We start from the raw sequence: 8,122 nt of genomic DNA on the forward strand, positions 1-8,122 counted from the left end.
GTTTAATTTGCATTGTATTTTATTTTTGTAATGAGTGACCATTACTTTTTGCATGAAAGGGAGTGAGTTTTTTTTTAATATTGTATACTTTATTCAAAGTTTTTTGGAGGATATCAAGTGCAGATGTATTTGGGGAGGATACACCCCATCTTTAGAGCTTGTTTGACTCTTTATCCATACCAGAAAAGAGTCCACTCCATCTGGTGATTGGGGATTGGATTGTCAGTCACGGATGGTGTGAGCACTTTTTTGAAGATTTTGTTGAGCACTATTTCTGGGATTGGAGCACATTCTTATATATTTTTGGGACTTTTGTTTGGACTTTTTACACATTTATATATATTTTTTGCACTGTGGAGTATTTATATTTAAAGTTTGTGTATGCCCTATATGTATGAGGCAACCATATTTCAATAAAATAAAGTATATATATATTATATATATATATATATATACAGCATACAAAGTTGTGTTTATGTGATTGTTTCTGCGGAGGGGGACGTTAGGAATCATTAGATTCCTAAAGGGGTCAGTGACTCAAAATGAACAACTTCTGTAACAGATGGGTCTGTCTGCTATCATTTCTGTGTTCCCGTCAACCTTTTTTTTAGATATTGTTGGGGGGGGGGTCTAATTTCATTAGCACGTACCAAAAACTGAAGTATCAATTTTGGTCAGACTTACCTTTTAAGAACCTAGATATTCTTGAAGAATACTAACAATTTTTGTTTTGGCCAACTTTTATGTAACTTTTCTTGTGTTTTTCGTATTTAATTTGCCCCTTGTAAAATACCCCAAAAGGGGTCAGCAACATTTAATCTGATTAATAGTTTTAAACCAGTACATATATTTCAAAGTCTTTTGGATATGCATAGTTATTATTATTATTATTATTATTAATAATAATAATAATAATAATAATAATAATAATATACAGGATTTACTGTATATAGCGCCAACAGTTTACGCAGAGCTTTACAAAATGAAGATAGTTCTAACTTTTAGTACATATTTATATAATACTTAAGTAAGATACCTTGCCAAAATAGTTATTTTAAATACAGCTAGGCCAGTCAACATTCATAGTCATATATAATGTTATTAAGAATTATAAAGACTTTGTAACAAAGAAAAATATATTGAATTATTCAGAGATGACACTTATTAAATAACACCAATGGGAGCATATCTATTAATACTTATATTTTCTACAGATGATATTACTTTAACACATTAAGACCTATACTAGTCCTAGAAATTAGAATATTTTTGTTTTTCTGTTTTCTGTAGGTAAATGATTTACCTACAAAAATTCCTTTTTAAGAGTTTAGTGCTTTGTATAGCTTCTGAGCACTAGTGCCTGACTGCATATAGGAGACAAGTAGGAAACCCATAGGGTTACTATAAATAGATTGAAATATACCTCCCCAAAAAACACGAATGGGGAGCCCATGCTTGTACAAATCATCTGATCTGTCATGACACTAAACAATTGATGTCCACAGTGTGCATTTAGATCCTTTCTTCTGCTCCATAGCAGTGTCAAGATTATTACATTGTAATAGTCTCTTGGGTGTAGCTATACTAAATAATTGCACAGTAGGGTTGAGAGTTGCTAACTCCATGAGACTTACTGCTGTCATTGTTGATTTATGTTAAAACCCAATTTCCACTGCTAATTACTCAGCAATTACAGCATGGATTAATAAAAAAAATATATGCTATTTCTGTACTGTTACTATCTAACGCGCTATGATTATTTTATGTATATTGGGTAAAATTGACCCACTGCCACATAAATCATACCATTTGTGCCATATATTTATATTATTCTATCTGCATTATATTTTGTACAGTACATTATACTTGTTATTATAGAATAAGTGTATAAGATGCAATGCCTAATTGTAAATTAATTTTTGGAACTATTCTGAGAATACCAAAGACATTTGATTTGAATTGGAGGACACTTCCCTGTAGGATTGTCTTTGCCTTATTCAAAAGCTTGCTTTATTTGATGCTGCTGCTGCTTTTATTTGTCCTAAATTATGTTAATGTAATGATGCCACAATTCTACAGTCTTGGGGGGAAGGGGGAGCTATTTAATCCTGTGACCCCCAAAACCCACAAAATGAGCCAGAAAGGGTGCTTCTCTTTTACATAAAGTTGATAGTTTTTGTTTTTTGGGGTTTTTTTTAACTACAGTTATCAAATGCAGTAGGCTTTTATCTGAATAGAAAAGACTGGTTTGTACTTATCAGTCACTGGCTTATTGTAGATTGACTTGAATTTTAGGATATATGAGGAGGCTGGGGGGATCACGAGACCCTATCCCACTATCACTTTTAGGTGTAGTCCTACTCTATTTAGAAATTGAACTTGAAAGATAATTCATGTATTTTTAATATTATCATTAGTAGTAATAGTGATAATAATAATAATAATTATTGTTATTATTGTTTCTAAAGCTATTATTATTATTGTTATTATTATTGTTCCTAACGTTTTCCTACTGTGTTCTCTGTAAAATAAAATAATAGACAAAACTATTGGTTTTTATTTTTCTACATAAACTATATAAATTACTAAGTTTTTAGCCTGTGCCATTTTAAAAATATCCCTAATCAATGTATATAAAGCTGCTGCTCAAATCTGGAAGGACCTGATTGGAAATGAATTATTTGACACCTGGACGACAGTCTCTTCACTACAAATTAATTATAAGGTCTTCATATTTATACAGATAGTACCTGTACAAGTAACTGTAATAATAGGTAGTAACCTGATTTTTTTTTCTTTTGCTTTACCTGCAGAAATGAACAGAACATAAGTCAAAACATTCTATTTCTCTACATATTTGCCATCACAAGTAATGGATAATATGATCTTCCTCACTTCATCCAAAGACGCAGTTGTACCAAAATTGTATCAAGTGCCGAGTCTGCCGACCATGGCCTACAAGAATAATATTGTACTAGTTTGACTTTCCATCTTTATTCATACTAAAGTATGTACACTAAGTGTAAATATATGTGTCCCTTCCTTGCATTACCTAGTTATGAATAAAAGATGATATCAGGTACAGCCACCTAAAATGAATAATAGTAGTGAATTTGGATTCTAATATAATTAATTGTAGATTTACTCTGAATAATAAAAATATTGGTTTGTCTTGTATCACAGTCATCTCCAGTTTTACTTATAAAAAATATTAGAAAATAAAAAAACTATTTTACAATTATCACTTATGTAATTCAAAGCTGTAGAAGTGCAGCATTAATATTCAGTTACTGTATTATGTGCTATAATATTGATTTCCGTAGAAAAGAAGAGAAATAACAATGTACTGTACTGTATGTAATGCACTTTTCTCTTTTATCTGCTTAACAATATATATATATGGTTTTGGAATTTTTATTTTTGATAAAATACCTTATCTATTTATCTCTATCTGTCTATCTATCTATCTATCTATCTATCTATCTATCTATCTATCTACCGCTATGTAATTCTTATAGCTTATACTACATATAAAACAGATGAGTTATCTTAGCAATCATTTTTACCTGTGCCAATGTTCTTTTCTTTTGTGCACTCGTCTTTCACTTGCGGGGTATGAGAAGCTTTGATATCTTCCACCCCAGAGTGGTTTTCTTAGGGATCCCTTAATTATACCTTAAGTAAAATGCAGGTCTGAAGTGAACAAGTTTGGGGAGGGGGGGGTCATCTCCTACATTATTATATGTATCCTCCCTTTTGCTGACAGATTCCGCCCCCCCCATGATATGCTAATCAGGAAGACAACTGATTTCCCAATGGGGCTGGTGCAATCCAGACACTGCTCTGAGTTTATCAGCTCTCACCACATTGCCCCCACAGCACCCAGTAACGGCTACCTCACAGCGGGCCTGGGACTGGTTATTAACCTCTTATCTTCTAACGTGCAGATGCTAGGTATAAAGAACGCATTGCAGAAATTAAGGAACAATTATAAAATCATTGATTTTGTCTGAAACAATAAAATAGCAGGATATGTGTGTTTGCCTACGATTCATTTGATTGGTGGTTGTGCACTTGCATCATGTAGTTGGATTAAACTGACATTTTCAAAGGTGATCAGATGAAGGACTGTGAAGAAATGTACATACAGTTATTAACATAGAAGAAAGAGTACCAGTGGTGGGTATATTGTACGTCATTCTTCCCTAATATCTGTAAAACTGGGAGCACTTTTGGGGTCAAACAATCAAGAATGCTTTGAATGGTATGATTTTTTCAATGAAAATACATTTTTAAAAATATCTCAGCTCTTTTAAAATATCCACATGTCTCTGTCCTTTGACAGCCGCAATCAAAAACCCAGCCAATGCTATTTTTCTCTAACTTTAATTCCATACATTGTTTGTTCTGAACATTTCATCATACAAGGTGTCAAGGACCTAAACGCAGAACATTTATCCAGGATGGGTGAATGGTGACCATGCTTCCTGATTCTTTGGGACTCACTACTACTTGCTCCCATTGTTGGGTTACCATACTCCAGATTCCCTTCTTGTGTCTATATGCATTCATCAGTATTTCATTTATGTCCTCACATACTAGACCTTAGTTGCAGACATTGCTTGCCTATACCTCAGGGAACACCACCTTGTTGAAGTTTCTTACTATATTTGATCCCCTAACTGGTTTTTAGACTGTTAACACCTGGAAACAGCTTCTGGATATGCTCCCAACTTCCTTCCTGTTTAATCCAATTCTACCATATACACACACAATTGTTTTTGAGCCCTGGTAGTTTATCAGTTACTTCTGTAGTTTCTGACTTATGCAGGTCATAGACCATCGGTCGATTTTTCGTCCAGAAAATGAAACATCGTTCGTTCTGTAATCAGATGTTGCCACCAATGATTTCAAAAATTGGCCGTTTTTCAAGAATTTTCCAGCATGCCCAATAAACGAAATGAGGAGGAACCACAAAAATTGGCCGATGCCATTGCCCCACTAACAGTGAAAAAATCGGCCAATTGTTCTTTTGGATGAATAATCGGCCGATTTTCGAACCGTCTATGGCCTGCATTAGTTTCACATCCCTACATTGCCCACTTCAGCTGGTCCAACTGTTATTCATGCCTTACCCCTGTGCACTAGTATGACCACTCAAAATTAGGCTTTATAATCGCTCACATAATATCCCTGAAGCACCTGAGTACCAGCAAACATACGTAAAGTAATCTCAAAATGTGACTGATAAAGTGCGGTGCAACAGTTATAAAGTTTAAGCTGGTGCCCACAACTAACAACAAGAACATCCCTGTAGAAACGTTTCTAAATGTTTGCTTAGCTTTCACAAGTTAAAAGGGATGTTTATATCAAGAGTGTCTCTGGAAATGGCTTCTTTCTGCAGTTTATTTCTGCTGTTTTTGCTTATGTAAACATGCTTTCTTATACTGCATAAAGGTATGTGCTTTACAGCAGTCATCTTCATTTTATGGTTTTAGACCTTGAACCAATCGCCAATTGTCCCCACAAGAGCAAGGAAAAAAATGCTATTTTCATTCTGAAGTGTACTTAAAGTGGAACTTTAGTCAGAAACGTAAGTTCTGATAGATCACTTCATGTTGGCCCCTTTTGATGGTATAGCTATGTAAAACATTGAAAATAAGTACCAATAATCCAGTACTACACTCTCACCCTGATTTACTGCTACTCACGGCTCTGGGTGTGTTCCTTGCTAAAGAACATTATTTTTTTATCAAGCTTTTATGGGTAAAGTTCCATTTTAATCCTTTAAAAGGTCACTAGTGCTTCATGAAAAAGCATGTCTTTAAAGAAAAATATAATTATAAATATTTTTAACTATTCTCTTTGCTACAGAACAAAGTACATGTAGTCCCAAGTTCATAGGAATCTGAAAAGCACACCCTCCCCTCCTGCCACAGCAAACCTGACAAAAGCTAGGAAGGATACAGTTGCTTCATAATGGCAGCTTGACTTGGCTCTGAGCACTGTCTCGAGGCATGCAGATGCAAGGGCTATGCAGAGAGAGGAGGGTTGTGTCCAGGGGCGGACTGACCATTTGGAAACTCTGGCACTGCCCGAGGGCCCAGGGTCAGTAGGGGGCCCCATGAAATGCCCCTGGTACCTTTTTCATAGGCTTTTTTGAGTTTGGGCAAGGACACAGGGGCCCCATGATCCCCTATTGCCCGGGGGCCCCATGAGTTGTCAGTCCAGTCCGCCCCTGGTTGTGTCAGCCTCTGCATTCCCCTTGCCAATGCTTGTCTTGGGAAAGAACGCAGAACCAAGACAAGCAGTCCATGAAGCAGCCATCTCCTTCCTTGCTGTTATCAGATTTGACATGGCAGAAGGAGATGGGGTGCAACTTGGACCTCATAGCTACAGTTAGGAAGTACCAAGTAACATGTCCCACAGGGCATAGGACTGTAAAAATATATAATGATAGTTCTTTAATGGCTAAATTTGCCAGAAAGTAATATTATCTGGTGAAAAAAAATATTTCAAAATTTTCAGCTTAACACTTTTGATGATCCAGACATACCTCAGTTTGGCTCGGGGCAGGTTCAGCGAACTTTACTAAAGTTAGGATGCTGAATCTGAACCCCACTGAAGTCAATGGGAACTGAATCTTAGAAATCAGTAATAGCCATTTCCTAGATTAATAGGCAAGAGATTGTCAAACAAATGGCATGGGAGTTGTCCACTTCCCTAGGGGACATGTACCAAAGCAAAAAGTCAACCAATTTCATTTGGCAGGGAGCAGTGATTTCAATAATGCTTAAAGGGAAGCATTTTAAGTGTAAAAATCCTTTAATAACATGCTTGGGGGAAGCCTAACCTGCCTGCTAAGTGGCACATCTGTACCATGTATACAACCTGTAGCACTACCCTCTTAAAGGTCGCTCAGTTATTTTCGGTTTCCCTGTCTCTCCTGACCCCACTCTGAAAGCCCAACCCCACCTGATACCACCGTACACTTCTGGTTAGAGTAAACTCAATCATTATTAACAGATAATAGACTCACACACCGGTTAGAGCAAACTGATACTTGTTATACTAGAGTCAAGTATGAGCACAGTAAAGCAAAACAAAATTATAGGCGTGTAAATAATAACAGTTATCACTCTTAGTAACTTTATGCAGTAGTCAGTACACATATAACAAAGAGCTCAGTCAGTTCTGGATGTCCTGCAATTCAGAATTTACCCAAAGGTCTCAACTCTGAGATGTTTATGTCCCCAGTGACCAAAGGAAAATTATTAAAGAGTAAGGCTAGCTCACTTTGGACCCTCAGAAGCTGGTGACCAGGTTCAAGTCTGAGGTAAGGAAAGAGCTCTTTAATTAAGAAAGCGAATGTCCCTTTAACTGCAGTGGAAGATCTTCTGTGTGCTTGTTGGGGCCCAGTTGGTGCACAACAATAATTCAGATCTCCTTGGTTGCACAGGTGGAAGCTCCTCAAAAGGATTTATGCAAGCAAAAGCACCATCCCTTTAAGTGGTATTTAACTTGGGCAGTACCCCTTTAATACACAAGATGAGATTCTGGTTTTAAGCAAGAAGTTTACAGGGTAGGCATAAGCACTTATTGACAAGGGGTTAATTCCTCTGCTGGCCGCAATAGAAAATAGCAACAAATACAAGTGTCCCTTGATGGATGTAAACCAATTATAGAGGAAAACAGTGGTGTGGCTTGGCCTGCAGAGGGCAGACATTGCAGCAGGATCTGATGACTGGATTATGCTGGAGATGTGTTTGCTAATAAGCTGGTGAACTAGGCTTCAAATTGTGTAACTGGTGAACAATGTCAGTAACTGTATAGAGAATAGCTGATGCAAGAGAATGTCAGTGACAACTTAATTGGCTGGAGATTGGGACTCTCTCACCCGATCTGTGGCATCATCCGATTCACTGGTGGTTTCACTGTAGATGCAGACCCCCCAGCACTTCCGCAGTTCCTCCTGTAGAGTTCGCTCTTGTCTGTAGCACTCCGGGTCACTGGCCTACAGGGTAGTTCTCTAGATTCTTTGGCTTCCAGAGCAAGGGAAGGTACCTGGGAACTGACCTGCAGAGCCCTCAGCCCTGACCCATAGTAACCTGGTTGACTAATC

The 8,122-nt window shown here is 36.9% G+C and overlaps 1 protein-coding gene across 1 annotated transcript in view; it reads right to left on the reverse strand.

The window, feature by feature from the left end:
- Nucleotides 1-3,692, reverse strand: part of CEBPE (CCAAT enhancer binding protein epsilon) — a 36,380-nt gene extending 32,688 nt beyond the window's left edge. The window contains exon 1 of the mRNA XM_089677862.1: nt 3,567-3,692. The gene's annotated coding sequence lies outside the window, so the exon portion shown is untranslated. The remainder of the gene's footprint in view (nt 1-3,566) is intronic.
- Nucleotides 3,693-8,122: the final 4,430 nt, after the last annotated feature.

This window comes from Staurois parvus, unplaced genomic scaffold, assembly GCF_062004578.1.
Source record: "Staurois parvus isolate SC_StPar_1 unplaced genomic scaffold, SC_StPar_1.0 ptg000193l, whole genome shotgun sequence".
NCBI classification, from domain to species: Eukaryota; Metazoa; Chordata; class Amphibia; order Anura; family Ranidae; genus Staurois; species Staurois parvus.